Genomic DNA, 19,623 nt, shown 5'->3' on the forward strand with positions numbered 1-19,623 from the left:
TTTATGCAGAGGAGCTTTTCCCTTGTCAGGGCAATGTCTGCACCAACATCACAGTCTGTCAGCCTCTTATAAAAAGACATTTTTTTTTTTTTTTTTGAGATGAGACAGAGAAACAGAGAAATAATGAGAGAGATAGATAGATAGAGAAACAGAAGAGAGAGAGAGAAGAAGAAGAAGAAGAGGGAGAGAAAGAGAAAGGGATATACTGTATACGGCATATATTTCGTGAGTCTAAATTTTCGCGAATCGGGACTTCCCGACTTCCCGTCAATTTCGCGATCGTGGAGTCCTGTACTGACGGAGAAATGTATACGCATACATCACATTCATATCGGCATTAGAGTCAATATTTTTGCGTGTTTTTAATTTCGCGAATAGCGGCTGACTCGCGAAATTCGCGAAAATAAAAACGTCGCGAAATATTCGGCGTATATAGTATACGAAACATGTACTTCAGATAATAATCTCCAGATTTCGTTTCAGGTGAGCCACTGGAAAATATCACACTCAAGTGTGATATCAATGCACTATTAACACAGTGAAGCATCGGCCAATGAATAGATACTACACCTGCGTGTGACACTCACATCTACTTCATGTTTTCTCACAAGAGATAATCTCTTCTGTGCAAGGTGTTTTGAAAGACCTGAGAAATTCATAAGATATGTGAAATGACACATGCATTGTATCAACATAACCAAACATCCAATGTGTGGTCACGATGTTAGTGTCATTCATAATCTCTCCCAACAACCCCCCCCCCCCCCCCTGGATGTTGTCATAAGAAAACAGCAACAACAGAGAATACTAATGCATGAAATTCTTTCCTTGTCTCTGTTCATAATTTGGTAACTGGTAAACTGATACCCTTTTCATAGTGCATCTACAAATTGTAGATCCATGAGTTCAATTTTCGCGGTCTGAAAAAGTCAATGAACTCCCCTCGTAAACCCTTGCAAAACACTGGTGAAGATAGGGACAGAAGTTTATCTCCAAACCCTTGGGTAACACTCTGTAAAGGGAATTCAGCAGCAGATTACAGTCTGGGAGGTTCTCCCCTTTCATTCTCTGCTGAAGATATCTGTGAATTTTCGCATGCTGCTCAGTGGGTGAGGCACATGCATTCGCTGCTGCACCATCCATTGCTGCTCAGGTAATGGTCACGTTTCTAGGCACAGTTTGCATGATTTTTCAGTAGGCTTCCTTGCACTTTTGTTCTGAAGGTTGACGGTGAAGTGAATTATTGATATAGATCACATTTCTCTGCAATCAAATTCAGTATGAGTTTGATGGGCAATTACCATTGGTCTGAAAGGAGTGCGAGTTACATAATCGGTTATGCAGATGTCATATGCCACCAACTACCTGTGAAATCTAATTGAGATGGGGTAAGTTTTAGCTCATTAAAGGAAATTTCTTTTAGCTCTAAGGATGGATTATGTCATGTATTTCACATCGAATTCATCAAAACCTAATTCAAACGGCTACATATTTCACGAGTGCGTGGGCAGATGCCACGCTTGATGTAGTCTCCTGATATAGTGATAAATAAATGTTCATGGCAAGAGGGTCTAGCCACAAGAGTGGTAAGACAGCGATGCTGAGTATCATCCGACCTTCCGTTAGTGCTTCACATATGGATCAGGTCTTGTCCTCAACTCTGTCGGTCCCAGACCTTGTCTGAGGCTGGGACAACATATCGCCTGCCCTGTTGACATTACCCAGATTCGATCGGACGCTTGATCAAGCTGCACCTTATTGAATTAGCACTGCAAAAGGTGAGGGGTCCAAACAATTAGTAGTAGACATTTGACACACTCTCATATCGCTTATGTGACCCTCTGCTGCATGAATGGGAATTACTCCATGAGGGAATACTAAGCCAATATGTCTATACTGAGAACCACAGCAGTGGGATAAGAAATAAGTATTGCTGTAAAACCAGAAACATTCGCAGCATGAAACTTCTGCAAATTGGAGCCAAAAGATTTTTTTTTTTTGTGGCATGAAACTTTCACAAATTGCCACTCCCGTTCATTGCATTGTGTAGACAGAAACTTCTGCATATTTTATCTTAATATCGCGAATCTTGGCTCCCTGCGAAATTCCAAGTTTTGTATGTACATGAAAGTTTCTGGTTTTACACTATCCATTTTCAACAACCTAAGTTAGTGATTTTGTTAGTGTTGATTCAACATTCATTGCAACTGTGTCAATAAAATAAAATTATTTATAAGGGGTATTTACATTGCAAAAAAAACCCCACAATTTAAATAATACTGCAGTTTCAAAATACTTCACTTCAAATCATAGGAAGTTTTTTTTTTTTTTTTTTTATTCTGGTGTTTTGCTCAGATACCAGTAGTTTCCTAGCAACTGAAAAATCTGGAATGTGCAAAGAGCTATTTTTTTTTTTTTTTTTTTTTGTGGCTATGTAAATGCTCCTATAGACTGTGCATATTCCCCAAAGAGCATTTTCACCAGATGCAATCTTTCATTGCCAATGTGACAACAATCACCGAACTGGAAACGTTTGATTGACAGAGAGGAACCTAGTAAAGACAAGAATTACCTGGATAAATTTACTTTTTTTTTCTGACTAAATTAGCTTTTTTATAGCTGTCATGTGCAGAATAGAAGTACCTGGATAAAATTGCTTTTTTTTCTGACTAAATTAGTTTTTTATAGCTGTCACTATGTGTTGTCTTTTCCAGGTGCACATGGCTCAATCCATGTGTCTGTATAGCTTACAACACTGTAGTTGTCAGTGTCTTAATTTGTAAATTGCAATTAGTATCTTTTTTTATATTAAAAAATAACTATTGTATATCATGATTTTATATCATATGAATCAATTCCAGATGATATTTAGTACATATTATGTCTCAAGTGACCCATGTCTTATAAGCCCGGAATCGCCCCTTGCCAGTTTCACGGGGTGGGGGGGGGGGGGGGGGGGGGGGGTAGTGGTCCATGTAATGCCAACAAATATTTTAGTCTATGATTTCCCTCTTGCAGTCTTTATTTATGAATGAATTGCAGTACAAATTCCACTTTCAAGATATCGATATAACTTAATGTATCAAACCTCTAAAAGACTCCAAAAGAAGATTGTGATGATTATGCCTTATGACAAGTTGATTGAAATTTTCTAACGTATTGTCCAAACCGATGAGGCTCCTAACTGGCTACATGGGAAATGCAACGGCGTGTGGTGTGCACCTTCATTTGATGTGACATTCCTCAATATACAGAAGTATACTTAGCAGAATACTGCGTAGATGCTACAGTTTGCCGTACAATAGCTATCCTGGCCAACCTGCGGGGTGTGGCAGCTGACAGTCTTATATGATAGTTTCTGACATTATTTCCAAACATATCCATTTCTAAAATGAACATGAAGATAGGAAGAAAAAGGGTAGGCATGAATTTTAAAGCTTGTTGTGAACTGTCAACTTGCAAATCATGGAACGTGGAGAAACAAAGCAGCATATCAGCAAATGGAAGTCATGAATTGGGAGTGTAACCATCTGCAATGAATGGCTCCTGAAACTCTGATAGGCTGGATGCCTGCAAGATGCCGTATCTTTGTACAGAGACAGACTGTCACCATGAGCAACAATTGCAATCAACTGCCCAAAATTGGCTGAATGATACGTCGACAGACTATATCAAAGCAAAGGGAAGTGACGCTGAATGTTTTACTGATAGCACATTCCCTCGGTCAAGGTTTAAGGTTAAGACAAATGTATTTCAAGTTGATATCTTGTAGCTGCAGTGAAAGCACCATGATTTGTACTAATATTCATTCATTCATGTTTTTAAAGCTTGGTGTACTGTTCATATTTGTAATAAGAATGGTTAGTTTTCCAAAGTGCTCTTTAAAGCATTTGTTGTTGTTGTTGTTCTTTCTTCTGGAGAACTTTGACGATTTCTCATGGAAGTGTTGCGAGTGGATATAGAATGCCGAAATAAAGAGCGCCCTCTGGTGGAGGGCAGAGTGGATGGGAGAGCTTCACGAAAATGGATTCATGATCTTGTATCTGTCACCTAGTCTGGGAATTTTGAGCAATTGCGAGCTGATGAATGATTGCCAACGATTCTGTTGAGTGAGATCCCACGTCACAGAATCAAGGAATTCCTTCTTAATTTCTCATACTCTAGGCCAAGAAACAAGAGGACATTTACATCATTGCTTTTGTATGATATTAACACCAAGTTGGCAACATGAACTAACATTGTGTTTTTTCCACATACCGGTACATCTAATTTCATATTGGTCGGAATTCTACTAGTTTCTGTGACACTTGGCACGTAAGCATAGCGGCATTGTCATCACGAATCCTCCAATAAAGACATTGACGTAATCAGCATTTCAGGAGAAATAACTCCTTCTTTTTTCTTCCGTCCCCACGGGGCAGGTTGTTGTTGCTGTTGTGGGGTATTGAGAGGTGGCTTGGGAAGCCCGTTGGTCTCTACAGATGGGACTGTGAGGATAATTCAAAGTGACGTCTTCCAAGGATCTTACGACACCTTCTACAGACTCGTGGATGTTGCCTCTTCCTTATCAAATTTTGTTGATGGGAGAAGAGGAGAAACAGAGAAAGAGAGGGAGAGGAAGGCATGAAATGTTGCTGGCATGGAAATGGTGCACGTTGGCCTTTTCCTTGGTTGTGGGGGGGGGGGTGTGATCACTGTGAAGATTATTGTTTTCCTCCTATTCTGACTTGTGATTTGGTTTTCATTTAATTCTTCAAAGGGATGCCTGCAAACGACGCTCGTGGAACTTTTCTTTGATGCAGCTATGAAATGTTCTCTCTGATACAGCTTTCCCGCTCGTGTGAGGGGTTATTTCATCTTTTGCAAGATTATGGAAGCTGCAGGCAGTTCCTTAACAGCAGAATATTTGTGCAGTTATCGTCAAATGATGAGTGCATTTCTTGTGGAATTTAGTGATGTAGTCGCTATGCAACAAAATCATGTTAACGATAATTACTGTAGAAATGGTAATAGCAACAGCAATGATGATGATAGCCGTAATTGTAATCATAATCACAATATGAGGCATTCAAGGTGCTGTTCACAGAAAGTACACATGTGCTTGGAAACAACAGGACAGAATTGTTGAAATTAAGCATTTTGTTGTGATTCTCGCTTGCAGTTACAGTGAGTCACTCAAATGTATCTGTCGTAATCACTGTACAAAGGGTGATATGCCTGATGCTGAAAACAGGAAATAAGAAAGCAGGAAGGAATGAGAGAGTGAGGAAAAGGATAAGTAAGAGAGTCTGGTACCAAGGCTATTGCTACCAGCCCTTTGAGAGGTGTATGCACTTTCTCACCAGATGGAATGGAGATGGAATGCATTCAGCCAAGCGTAGTGTTCTTTTGTCGCTTGTGCATATCCGTGATACGATATGCGGTGAAACAGACCCCACTAAATAGCATATTTGGGACTTGGAGGGGAGGAGGCAAGCTGACTGATTTAGATTTATAAATGCTCCCTAGGCGCACTCCCGTAGTTGCAGAGATAAGAATAATAAATATGGGTATATTTTGAGTGTTCATGTGTGTGTGTGCTTTCATGTTGTGTGTATACTAGGTTCATGCATTATCTAATGCGACTTGATATTAAATCTCAGCATACTGAGTGTGCCCCTGATCTAATTGGCAATCACTTTGTTTACAGATGACGTTTCGCTTGTGGAAACTTTTTGCCATCTGAGTATAGTGAATGACTGCATGTCAAGAGGTGTCTTTCTTGGCTGTGATCCACACTACAACCGCTGCAATGTAGTTTTTATTAGCCAAGTGCAAAATTTTCCACTCAGGACCAACATAAGGCAGCTGCCTGCACACAGACAGATCTCGATCATGATCCACATATCGAGATTTTTTTGCGCCCGTTCAGATGGACAGATATATCTCACGGATTGCCGCATTGCAATGTTTTGCTGACCAATGTGTGCATCCTTCAAATCTACCAAAATGATCGCCCTTGCCCTTGTGTTTGCGCGCTTTTGTTGAAATGATGGGATAGAAAATATGATACTCCTTGCATCACAGAAACATAACTATAATTAAAGGCAATTGTAATTCTCAGTCCTTCCAATGTTTTGTTTTGTTTTGTTTTTTGCAATACTTTACCTTGTACCAACCTTTAGATAACTACAAATGTACTAACCTTTAATAGATAACTACAAATGTACTATCCCAGGGGACTTTGTATTTATTATCTATTTTTTGCCATACTCTCAAGTAGAACAAAAAGGGAGCCATCTTTGATATTGAATGTACTTGCGTGTGTAAAGAAACTGATGTGAATGACTTTGATCTTGGCAATGAAGAGCGGCTGAGTAAAAATAGTCAATTGCATGTGAATGCTGTGAGCTGCTTTGAAGCCTATATCTATAGAGTTATATTTTCTAGCTCTGTCTTCCCTCCCCCCCCCCCCCCCCCCCACCTATGATGTATAAATGTATATCTGTATTTTTGCTTCTTTTCTTGCTACTAATGGTAGGATCTTGCTGATACAATGATATTAAAGTATATCATGAATGAGACTAAAGATCATGAAAGGCTAGTGCCCTTATACCCTTTGTGATTTGTGGTTACATTCTTGATGCCAAAGGGAGGATTTGCAATCAATTTCTTTTTGGTGAGCTGGCCATTTTTAGCTGAATGAACAGAAATAGCTGACTTGCCATTTGAAGGCTGGAATGCTGACAGAAATAAAAAAATAATAAAGGAGCAAAATGCTGGGCATGTGTTTAATGAAATATTGAGAATGAAAATTGTGAATAATCGTAGTACCGGCTGACCAATGTGAGAAACTGATGACATAATGCAGCACATGTGTCTTAGCTGCACAGACACCTGCTTCAACAGGAAATACCAGATAGCTGTACTCTTGAAGAAAGATAGGAAAATACCCATGCAGCCTGTATGCCTGTTGATAAACATGATGAAACATTCCAAGGACCATACATACTTCCGAAGGGAGGGTGGGGGGGGGGGGGGGGGGAGGGGGTGGCTTATTTGGAGAAAGTTAGCTAACCATAAATTTGCAGTGAGGTTATTGTGGAAGAAACAAATAACTTGATTTCATTGCCCATGAATGATTTATTGTACGTTAAAAGGCACAGATACAGAGCGTGTGTGTGTGTGTGTGTGTGTGTGTGTATGTATGTGTGTGTAAATTGATAATTGTTCATGAAAATGTAATATTTGTTATGTCATTATGTACAGCAATAGCAAATTTGCTATTATGATCACAAATGTATATTTTCGTCATTTCAATTGTAGCAAATGAAAATTGTTATTTTTTTTTCTATTACTTTGAATGGAACAGAATAAACATCGTTGAAAAAAATATATGTATATATTTAGCGTGCATTTTTATGTGCATAAAGATAGAATATAACTCTATCTGTATCTTTCTATTTATCTATATATCTACCCATATTTCTATCTAGATATATTAGAGAGAAGTGAGAGAGAGAGAGAGAGAGAGAGAGAGATGGGGTAGAGAGGGGCAGGAAGGGAGAGAGAGTGTTGGTACATGCTCTATTCCATCAAAGCTATTCACTAGGAAATTGACATTAACATTGGAATGCAAATCATTCAGGCAGTGTTTCCTAATGTAAGTTGGCACTCAGCAACTATCCATTCTTATTTCTTTCTTTTCATAAAGGTCATAGTTGAAACTGGTCTGATTTGAAAACAGAAAATGCAGTACAATATCAGTTACTTGCTTGTTTTTGCTATCCTTTTTCTTGTTTAAAACTGGAAAATATATCTCAACACAAACATATTCTTATTAGTCAGTAGATATTATTCTTATTTGCATCCACAAACTCTTAACTGGTGCTTTGAATTTAACCTTTGCTTTCTAATATTAAGTTTTTACATATATAAGAGGGTCAAGTCCTATTCAATATTCACTTATGTAAGGACCTGTGTCCCAGCAGATAAAAGCATCAGTCCTAGTGACATTTTCAAGTTCTGCATTCGAAGTTGACAAACATTCTTTGAACTGCTGGCAGAAAAAAAAAAAATCTGAAAAATCTTGGTGTCTGTTTTTGATGTGGGCACACGCACATAGATGAAACATGACATTGCAGGATTAAAGATGATGAGATGACAAGTATTGATTTAAACCTGACAGAGTGGGCTGAGAAGTAATCTTTGTGGTATCTCCATGTGGTAATTGTGGATTGTCCACTAAAGGTTTCACCACCCCCCCCCCCCTTCACACTGGAAGAGTAAGAGGGCAAGCATCAGTTGCTGTGCAGTCTCTTCTGTAAAGACTTTTTTAGATATGTGAACAGGGTCCTGTTGCCTACAACCTTACCAGTGGCATCAAACATGACTTGATATGTAACTTTGCACCCACTCAACCAATCAGAATTCTGCATGTTAAATTGATATACACTTGTAGATGTGACTGTTTGTGCTTCGCCTTTGATCACTGTTTCCTAAGCCGACGGGGTCCTCATGATCGCACATCCTGTTTTCACATCTAATTTTGATGTACAGTTTGTGCTGATATGTGATTCTGCTCTGCATGTGCTTGTTCCTAATTTTATGCCATCAATGGTTCATTTTGACAAGTCATTTACATTCTTTGTATCTTGAAAGAAATACATACAAGTAGAATGTGCTGTTTTTTCTATGGGATTTTGTTATTGTAGTCAAGATTGAGAATACAGTATGTATCTGAAGAGCCACACATATACTAGTAGTGCATACCCAAATCATTATTTTTTGTGTGTATGTGTGTGTGTATTTCCCTGGCAACATTTTGTATACACCGTGAATGTCTACCAGAATATGTTAAAAGGAAGTGATTTCATTACGTAGAGAAATTCATCAAGTCTTATCTTTTATTATCTAATCAAGAAACTGTTCGTACTGCTAATGAATGTACACATTGAAATAGAATAACCAATTAATATTAAAAAAATAAATTAATGTTATTAGCAATTTAGTCTCAAAACTTTGTAACCTTTGCATTTCATCGGTTTATAGCCCAGATATCTAAGGTGGACTGCATAGAAAAAAAAATATCCAAACATTGTCTTTTTCTTCTGCTTCATCACTTTCATCTCCTTCAATTCTTCTGAAATGATTTTTATTCATCTCCATTTCCTTTTCCCCTTTCTTAGTTAAAGCAAATAAAACACATGTGATGGATGTTGTATTCCACTGAGCTATCTCGAAGAGTCACCAAAAAAAAAAAAAAAACTTCCAAGTTTATGGGGGCGAAATCTTGGCGAGATTATGGTAATCCATGATGGGAAAATTCCCCCCATATTTTATTCAGATCCTCTGTCTCATCCAGCGGATATGGGAAGCTGGACTGGGATTTGGATGTAGGGGGAGGTGGAAAATAAATCCCCGTGTTTCCTCGAGATAAAGATAATTGATTTTTTTTTTTTTACTTCAAAAGCCTGCTAAGGTTGTCCAAGGCTATCTGTGGGCATGCCGCGGAAAGGGCACAAAAGTCGACTATTTTCCTAGTGTTGTTGCTTTGTAGTTTGTTTCCTGTTAGGTAGAGAAATTTTCCTCATTCATAACACTGATTGCTTTCTCAAATGCAAAGAATCTGAAAAGATAATATTGTGATGGTTTATAATTATAACTCATTTCCCCACTTGAATTCTGTGATTGTTCAACATCTCTGACTTAGAAGTACTGTTTGTCACTTTGCAATCCAATCTGAAGTAGATTTAATGTTCTGGATATTGACAAAAGATGGTCAAAAAGCCCTTCATATGATATTTTATATAACACATTTATAAGACATTTTTTTCCAAGTTAGGATTTATTCAGGATAGTCTGATTCCTATTTAGATATTTGTTAGCAAATTCATTTGTCTTTAAAGACAACATGCATAGGTATGATATCATTATAGATTTATGTTTGTATGTATGTGTGTGTATGTGTGTGTATGTGTTTGTGTGTGTGTTTGTGTGTGTGATCAGAGTCAAAAGAAAAGGAAAAAAAATTCCCTCCTGAGAAGTTGAAGTGATAGGAAGCCATCAGAGTAGTTTGTGGCTGCACTACGAGTTGGAAAGTTGTGATTCACTTGACTCCTATTCCACTGTTTATGTGGGCTGTCCTCAGTCAGAAGTCAATGCACTGGCGCTCTCAAGAATCCTCTCCGAATGAAATATCTGAATGAGGCAGGAGGTTAGAATAATGGGTAGACTTCTCACGTAAATCATGTCCCCGCATAGCGGGGCAACCGGTCATGCCCCGTTTACACTTGGCAGATTATACCTTCTGTAGCCTGAGGGTAGAACACTACGACGCTAGCTTTAGTAGTGAGAATGTTTTGGATTTGTTTGAGAATTGCAGTTTATACTAAAGTATTCTATGTGTGTTTTGCTCTTTGCCTTGTTCTAAGATACTGATAGATATTGATTTTTAAAAAAATCAAAATATTTATCAGGTACCAAATGGTGCATAGCTTCTCATTCATTCCTGCAGTGAATTTCTTTACATCAGTTGACGGTGATAGATTATTTGAGAATGATTTGATTTGACGATAATTTGATTTGATTGAATGGGTGTAATAAGGAAAAGAGGATGCTACCCCCTAAAATCTGGCTAAGTGTGAGAGACCTTATTGAACTCAAACTGTTGTTTTTAATGTGACCAAGCAGATAGACAAAATTTGATGCTGGTTTTTATGAGTTGATCGACTATTTGTAGCCCTATATCTCTTGATATGATGTGATTATGATCACTTTAAACAACATCACAATGATGGTGTTACATGCTATTATGAAAAAGCATGATATAAAGTTGTATTATTATTATTTTATTATTAAAAAGTACTATAAGCAACATTATAATTCTTCCAGTTGAAATTTAGCTGTCCCCCTTCTTCCAGACATACGAGAACATGCCATAGCATATACTACAGCAGAAAGTTCCGAAACACGGAAATAAAGTGTGCACTCCCAGTGTTGAATTAAGCAGCTGTCGTTGTATCTGATGTAAACAAACCCCATTGCTGCCGTACAGACGTGACTTTGTGCGCTGTTTGTTGACCCAACATGTGCCTACAACTCTCCTAAAGATAATACACGGATATTGAAGATGTCCAGAATTTCGGAAAAGGGGGGAGAATGCGTGTTGAAAGTTGAAGAAGCAGTCCAAGAAATGAAGCCTGGAAGACACTCTGCTGTCATCGACTGAAAGGTTTGGAAAAGTAGGTCACTGGGCTATTTTCAGTTTGTGTCGAGAGCGATTAATCCTGATCGTGATAAATTTTCGCCTTTTATGGAATAACAGAAACCTCCTTCAGCCAAACACAACCCAAGCAAATGAAGACATAACAATTTGGGGATGTCATTGCTCTGGTAGCCGTTTATGTTATCCAGAATGATTTATTTTTGCTGCGAGTAAATTCAGTGGTACAGACAGACCCGTATGATGTTCATTTTTCCTTTATGAATGTACTTCATTCAGTGAAGTATTCTTCCACTCAGAGAACAGAGAAATGAAGATATGAATAACAGAATTCAAATCCTGGCAACCTTGAAAATTTTTTCATTTGGTATAAGGTTGAGCATTCACTTAAAAAAAAAAAAAAAAGATTAATATCTAGCGTGGATTGGTTAGTATGAAATTGTGATAAGTTGTCTTTGATGAGGTGCTGATGGCCAAGATTTTCCGTGTTGACCTCAGAATATGCATTCAGCTTGATGACAAGACATTCGAGAACAGAATGGACAAACAGAATTATCAAAGGAGTGTGGTTGGATGGGTTTATGTAACAGTTTCAAGACTGGCTCATTTCACAGCTCTCCATGGTAAATTGCAATAATTGCAATAATTGTGACTTCCAAGAGTGACCCCGCTGAAATATGTGCTTTGTTTGCTTCGTGGTGATCTCTCCCCTCCCCATCCACATACCCTACCTCTTGTGCCCCACCCCACTCATTTCCCCCTACCCCCCCCCCCCCCAAAAAAGAAGAAAATCTTCTGCACTTGTGTCTTGCCACCAATCATCAGGTCAGTTGCTCCTTCCGCTCTCAGTCAAGTCTGGGTCTCTAGCAATAAATCTCCCTGGCCTGATGGCTGTGACCTTGTTCTTCTCTCCCTTGTATTCTGGGACAGATCGAAAGCTTCTCCTCGTCCATACTGGCACAGCCTCCTTGGAAGAAGTATCCCTCAAATCCTGATGTAGCCTTCCTTCCAGCAGGTTGACTGCTCTTTAGTCTCTGACGATAGCGTCTGTGAGTGATGTTGCCATTTGTTGTGTATCACCTTCTAGGAATATAGTGACAATGCCAATTTGGTGAAAGCAACCAGTTGTTACACATTCTGGACAAACATCAGGATCCTGTACAATTTTAAACTAGTTAGTGCAGGTGAATCATCTATTAAATAAATGTTTCTTCCAGCACCCTAATGGACGTTCAGGCGAGGCCCGTGTAAAGGCCCCTCTACCTTCAAGAGGCAAGTGCCCAGTGGCTGTATTTGACTGAATGTGAGTTTAGGTATCTCGGACGAGTGAGCATGTGAGTAGCATGTGAGTTTGTAGTCCCTATCAGCATTCATGGGCACCTCAGTGTGGCTTGACAGATGCTACATCTGTGATGTCATCTAGGTGATCCCTTCATCCCCTGATTTTGAAGTCTTCAATAGGAATTTGAATAGTGATATCGGTATAATCTGCTCACGATGTATGTATCATGCCAATAACGGTGCCAAAGTTGTTATCAGCATAGATTCTAGAGCAAACCACCCCATCCCCATGAATAAAAGAAAATGATGAAGAGTTTGGTGGAGATGGCAACAAAGAGAGGAACCTCTGAGGTTTCCAGAAGGTTGGTGTCGTATAGCGTACAAGACAAGCTTTGCGGAAAGAACTTTATAATCAGCGCTGTCAAAAGTGTTTTAGATGTGGATGTTACTCTCTGAAAGACTATGTGCTATACTAAACCTTGCACAGAGGTAGATAGATCGATAGATCGATAGATCGATAGATCGATAGATAGATAGATAGATAGATAGATAGATAGATTTATGAATAGATGGAGGGAGGGAGAGAAAAAGGAGGAGTGAAAGATGAAAAGTTAAGAAAAGCATACATCACACCAAGGTGGAGGTACCAAAGAAACTTAAAAATGGTTGTATCTTGAATTGAGACTAGCATTTACTGTCTGGTAGCTGCCGTAAGGGGAGGGCAAGAGTGCTATACTCTCTCCCAGTCTCTATCCCATGCCCTGGTTCGTTCTATCCCATTAGTAGTCTTATTAGCCAGTATAGTCCATTGGGGTCAACACTTTGCTGGAATATTACGAGCTATCGTCACCATCATGGCTTACACTTGTGTTTGAACAACCCCCGGTGATTGTGCGGTAAGTCGCCGATTTGCTGTTGTCTCTATAGAAAGTGATATTGCAGAGTAATGCATCATTTGCAGTTTACTAGCTTTTCAGTGACTTCTTCCCGTCTTGGTTATCTATCACTACACGGCAGCTACAGTATGCAAGATGAGCATGTAAGTCAAAGATGTGCAAGTGCATTGAACCTTACGTGTCATGCAAAAGTAAATGCTAGTCTCTAAAAGCTTGACATAGGGAATACTATTCTGAAATACACACATCACATGTTTTACACCTGTTGGTTTTTTTTTTTTGAAAAGCTTGTTGTCATACATTTTCAAGTCTAACTCTGGGCTTTTTTGCTCCTAGAATCTTGAGCTTACATAAAGTAGTACCTTAATGGAAACTTCTTGTGGTAATATCCTGACACCTTGCGTTTAACAAACCGCAAAACCAATTTGATGCAAATATTGGTATATGAATCAAGCCGCATCTACCGGTATGTATTCATAGAGCCTCTGTGCCAATCATGTGCCTTTTGTTTTTGCAATGAATGTTTTTCTTTATTTCCATACTCTTGGAATCGGTCCAGAATCTTTGTGTTTATATTTCACATGCTTCCACACTATGTACATTTTTTTTTTCTTTGTGGTGAAATGAATGTAGTAGGAAATTTACCAGAGCGATAAAGCTTCTTTCAAGAAATGACAGCTATGGGATGAAGCAGTAGATCAGTCATCATTACTTTGGTATTGGGCAAATAATGAGATAGTGATTCTTTGATAGTCACAGACATCTCAAACATTGGGGGGGGGGGGGGGGGGGATGGACACTCTGTGAAAAGTGTACATACAGTTCAAGGCCATATATAGCCTTTTTCTTCTCAGCGCATGGTTGTTAGCTTCAGAGGAATGATTGTATTAAAACTTAAAGAAAATTGTCGCTAAGTTCGTTATTTTATAGTGACACACATATTCCTTGCATTCTCATTGACATCCTGTACAAGAGTTTGTTTGTATAGTGTTGGTTTGTTTGTTTGTTTTTTGGTTACCAGGTTCTGAAAACTGTTGGGGGGGGGAGATATCTTCACATATGTATTTTATGCGGTGTACACTTAATATTGTAATGTGTCTTCAAGTTGAATAGTGTTTTGTAGTCATAAGGTTCCCTTTTCCCACCTGAAAGCCTCTTAAGTATTGAGGGTTCCCATCTCTGAAGTATTACACAGAGATAAGACAGCCTTGAAGTTTTAATACCCAGAATATATATTTCTATTGCCACAGTTGTAAGTCACAACTGCGTAAATACTTTCGTTCTTCCCCTCAGAGAAACAACAAATATTATTTCGAGTACCCACCCAATTGTTTTGATGGTGATATGATATATAAATGAGTAACAGGATAGGCCCTTCGTGCAAGAAATGCAGGCATTTGTGCAATTCTCCGGTGGGAAATGGCGAATGTTGTACACCTCCCTGGAGTTAGTTATTCAGAGTGGCAGGGACACGTGCATCTGCAGAGTGAAATATTGATGATGGCGAAGAGTTATGATGTGTTGTTAATCGTTCACAGCTGAGGAGAAGCATGCATGTTTGCATGCCTCTCAAACTGTATGTGCTCTTTTATTTTTTGATGATTTGTAAAGAAAAGATGACAAGTAGCATTTCAAGGCATGACTACTTCTACCTCATCTTCTACTAATTCTGTTACTACAGCTGCTGCCAAAAGGACTTCCATGATTACTGATGCAGTATTTAGGCCTACAATGCAAGTGCACTTATAAACCTCTTCTGTGTAATCGCTCTCTCCCTAATGTTTTGTATATTTGAAAAAACAACTAACAAACAGATCTTCTCAGATTAAATGATGCATGAGAAAATGGTGACAAGCCTCTTAATGATCAAGCTGACTTGATAATACCAAGGAAAGAAAATGATAGAGTGGACATATGACAGTTATGATTCTGAAGTTGAAAGCTAAAACATAGATCTCAGAAGAAGTCAAAATACATTTGTCACCATTTTGAATTTGTTTGCAATATATTGAAAGGGTCTACAAAAAAATTTAAAAATTGTCTGGCTGATGCAATTCGCCAAGATAATGTGTCATTTTGAAGTCATTTTTTAGATCAAAAGTGTAAAATAATTTCACAATAATAAGTACACGACTTTAATTCCAGAAGCGCCCTTCCTGTTCAGAAGTGAGTGGGCAGAATGTTAATGGGATGATGATCGTTTTGTGCTCTTAAAATCACATGCAGCTATCAAGCTGCAACATGCAATTCACTCTGGCAGGCTGGATACTGCTGTGGCCTGACATATAGAAATCGAATGTGAAACCTTACGTATTAACCATGATGATCAGGTATGCTCCAAGATTCTAATACTTCTTGGCTTACCTTTTTGGGTAATATTTACCATTTTTGTTGTTACTCTTGTCTTCTGAAATTGTGTTATCACAGCATTGTGTCATGCATAAATGCACATGTCTCGTTTTTAGAGTAAAATGCAACAGTTTCTGCAGACATATGGAACTAAATTTAGAATATGCCTTTAAGTTTTGCATGTCTCAGATGGTGATACCATCTGTCACGAGCACATGCAAATTGAATGAAGCAACAATGCCATCATCTCATAACTTTCCGCTTGGTCTGTATATATGATAAATAATAGTATACAAATGCGTTATTAGCTGGTACTACCTACCGCTACAACCTTCTTTTCATTTGAAAGTTATCATTGTAAAAAATTCACAACTCAACAATACTTCAATCTAGAAATTTTTTTTTCCTTTTGCATTTCAATTTAAAAAAAAAGAAGGAAATGATACAATAACTTAATGCGCCTTTTGCCAAGAGAAGGCATTGTGTATTGTTTTACAAAAATGAAAAATTATATTCATTATGGCATAACAAAGAATGAGCGAAGATTCAGAATCACACATCACACATGTAGACCATGCAGATATTGGGGGGGGGGGGGAGGGGCAAGAAAAAAGAGGGGTGTGGAATACCAAGACTTAAGGAGCGTTCCTCCTCTAAGCCCCTTTTTTCTTTTGAAAATGTCAATCAGGGCTTGTTGACTCCCTTTTCTGGTATTGTTATTGTTGTAATTTCTGCCCTCTCCTCTGCCATGCTTAACCTACATAGGCTAATCCCCTTCCTAACAGATTCCAGCCTCCTGGAGCCGCTGACCTCTCGGTCAGTGACACCTTGTCCCGAAACCTGCCTGGGTCCTCCCGTCTCTCCGTCTTGGGGAAACCGTTTCCACCAGTCCCAAAACAAGAGCCTGAGCATCCACCACAAATGAATGGGGACCTGATTGCGATTGTCTCTGCAAGCGAGACTGAAGTTTTGCGGAGAGAAAGTTTTTGGAGGAGTAACTTGAGTAACATGTGACATTTGCTCATATTCTTCAGGACCTTTCTTGAACTTGGACACTTTCACCTCTGTGTAGAAGAGAGAGAGAGGGGGTATAGGTAGCGGTAGTGACATCTATCATTCTTGAAAACCTGCAGTAGCCAAGGTGCTGACAAACAGGATATTCTCCATTCCAGTCACAGAGCAAGGCTGAAGCTGCAAACAGGTGCGGTGGCAGTCGCATTGTATGTAAAATTCTCCCTTGTAATCATTTTGAAATGGACAATTTTCACCGTCGATACTTTTACCATGTCAAGTCACAGTTTGCTGAAAATCCATCATCAAAGTTCAGTTGGAAGTCTAGGTTCAGGCATGTAGTATACATGTAGAGCAGATAAGCTTGAACCCTTTCTATGGTTAAAGTTTCGGAAGGAGTTCAGGCTGTGAAATCAAACATCTATTGTACTGAGAGCGTGTAAGACTTCTTTCATGGCAGATTTGTAGGAATGCAGAATAGAAGACATAGCATAATTTTGCTTGTCTCAAGTAGGCCTACACAGACAAATCTTTAAGACATAGTGCCATCAAGCTCTCAGAGTTTGAATTCCTTCCCAACTAACTTTGCATAGGTTACTTATATAATGGAGTTCTCAGGTACATGTACTAAGTAATTTTGTGTGTTACCACTGAGCACTGTCGTATCAATGTCAAGTTGAGGTCAAACTGTGTAAAAAGTCAGTGATCAAAATCAACCATCAAACCAAAACGAGAATAGAAAACTTGACTTTTGACCAACAGAATTGAGCATTAAATGCCTGTAATCTGCATATTTCATATTATAAATGCTGTCCTTTTTTTTCACACTGAAGATTTAGCGCTTGAAAAGAAGCGAGATGATATAGAGTAGACATTCTGTGCTGATTCCTGAGGCTGTCTACTTTTACTGTTTATCAGTTTTAAACATAAGAAGGATTTTATCCTTGTGGTAATGTATTAGCTGCAGTACTTTTATACTGCACAGTGTATCATTGACGCCACAAAGTGTCATTGATATCTCGGTGTTTTAAACGGATGTACCATCATGTGTCATGACGTCTTGAGGGGTAAAAAAACCAGGATCTATTGGAAGCAGATGAATGATATCCAAAAGGATATGGAGCAATTTGTGCAGGTCTGCGTTCATGGTGTCAGATTAACACTTCACTGTGTATACATGTACAACTTGTACCTTCCTAAATGTTTTTCATGTGGCTCTACCTTCCTAAATGTTTTCCATGTACCTCTTCTTCTTCCCTTCTATAATGCTGAAATAATATCCTTTTGTCATTATTGTCATTGCGCACAGTATGCAGTCTAGCAGTGATTTGTCTGTCTTGTACACTACTACTGTGTCCCATTTACACAATGTACATGGCTGGGAGTTTACACCGTGGACAGGTAGGCCATGTTGAGCACAGTACACATGTGTTGACAATTCGTGATCTCAAGCGTTCGAGACAGGTCGAAGAAAGAGCAAACTACAAGTGGTGGATCTTTTTTTCTACTGTCTGGAACGTGGAAAGTGGAGATTGTTCTGAAAGTTTGTGAAAGGAGGGACTGTGTCGGGACTCCCTGGGTAGCAACATAAAACCCTGAGCCCGAGGCTAGTAAACACAGTTACTACGCCTACAAGTCTCCTGGTGAGGTCTTGACAAGTTACAGGCAGTGCCAACGTGGATGTCTGCATCTGGGACCAAGCCACAATGCGACCTGGCGCTGTGCAAAATTGTGTCACTAGCAGCCATGCAGGCTATACATGGAGTAATATTAGACTTGGATTAGAAACCAAAACAGACACCCGAAGCTGTAAGACACGTGCTTCTGGCTGGTAACATTATTGGAGCTTGGTAGTGATGGAGCTGCCAGGGTTATTGAATCCTTGAAGCGTGTAGATGATAACAGTTCCAGGAATATGTAATGTATTTATGATGAGGTCATTTGTTTCGGTTAGATATTCATAACACACAATGATTTCAAGGAGCAAACTACATATTTAAATATACAAAGGTATATCATTTTTTTTAATAGATAAACTTGGAATCATTCCCATATGTTCTTTGGGTTTGTGTTTGTATTTGGTGAATATTTACTCTCTTTTTTTCTTTTTTGCTTTTATTCAATGATGTGTCTAATTCTATGAGCTTTATATTTTTGTAATTTCCATTTAGTGGTCTTATTGTGACATCCCCCCAAAAAATTGAGCATTTGTTCTTCTCTGAGGGATGTGATTGTTTTTACTGTACACTTGTTATGTGAGGATGGTTAGTGAGACCCCCCTCCCATATTTACAAAATCTAAGATTGAATGTTGGTACACTATGATGAATTATATAGAGTACCAAAGTGATGATGTCACAATCTTTTGTTCTAGCTGGGCTTGGAACCAGATGCGAGCATGGTTAGCAACAATAGTGTTCTCAGGTATTTAGGCCAGGTGAGGTTGTTTAGCACCGGTTTCCATGGTGATGAATGGCTATGACATGACGCTGTGGTAATATTGTCAGCATTTATTTTTCTTGTCAGCTTCCCAATGTGTTTTGAATGTAGGAAACATGTCGGTGTTCCAAGTAGAGCTGAATAATCATAGTCACAGGACAAAAATGAAAAAGTATGTGTCGTGGGGGGGGGGGGGGGAGGGGAGATGGATAAGATTTTGATCCGATGTTTACATTAATCCTCTTTCCTGTCTGATGAGTGATTGTCATGCGTTTGACGAACTTTGAGACAATGCCAAGAAAGAACAGGTTCTCAGTGTATGCCTTTCTCTCTATCCCAACCCTCCTCACCCAAATTTCTCAGAAGTTGAACAGCAGTGTTTTTGAAGGAGAATGACTCCGACTGTTGTGATGTGATGCAGCCGAGGCGGATCTTCTAAATTATT

The 19,623-nt window shown here is 38.9% G+C and overlaps 1 protein-coding gene across 3 annotated transcripts in view; it reads left to right on the forward strand.

The window, feature by feature from the left end:
* LOC139728841 (oxysterols receptor LXR-alpha-like) overlaps nucleotides 1-19,623 on the forward strand; it is a 233,914-nt gene that overhangs the window by 124,907 nt on the left and 89,384 nt on the right. Inside the window, exon 1 of one of the 3 annotated variants that reach the window (XM_071639781.1) lies at nucleotides 13,313-13,380. The exons of the other annotated variants lie outside the window; for them this stretch is intronic. The gene's annotated coding sequence lies outside the window, so the exon portion shown is untranslated. Of the gene's footprint in view, nucleotides 1-13,312; nucleotides 13,381-19,623 lie in introns of those variants that run through there. 3 annotated transcript variants of the gene reach the window in all.

This window comes from Diadema antillarum, unplaced genomic scaffold, assembly GCF_040938485.1.
Source record: "Diadema antillarum isolate AM-2024a unplaced genomic scaffold, OU_Dant_1.0 seq00000203_RagTag, whole genome shotgun sequence".
Taxonomy (NCBI): domain Eukaryota; kingdom Metazoa; phylum Echinodermata; class Echinoidea; order Diadematoida; family Diadematidae; genus Diadema; species Diadema antillarum.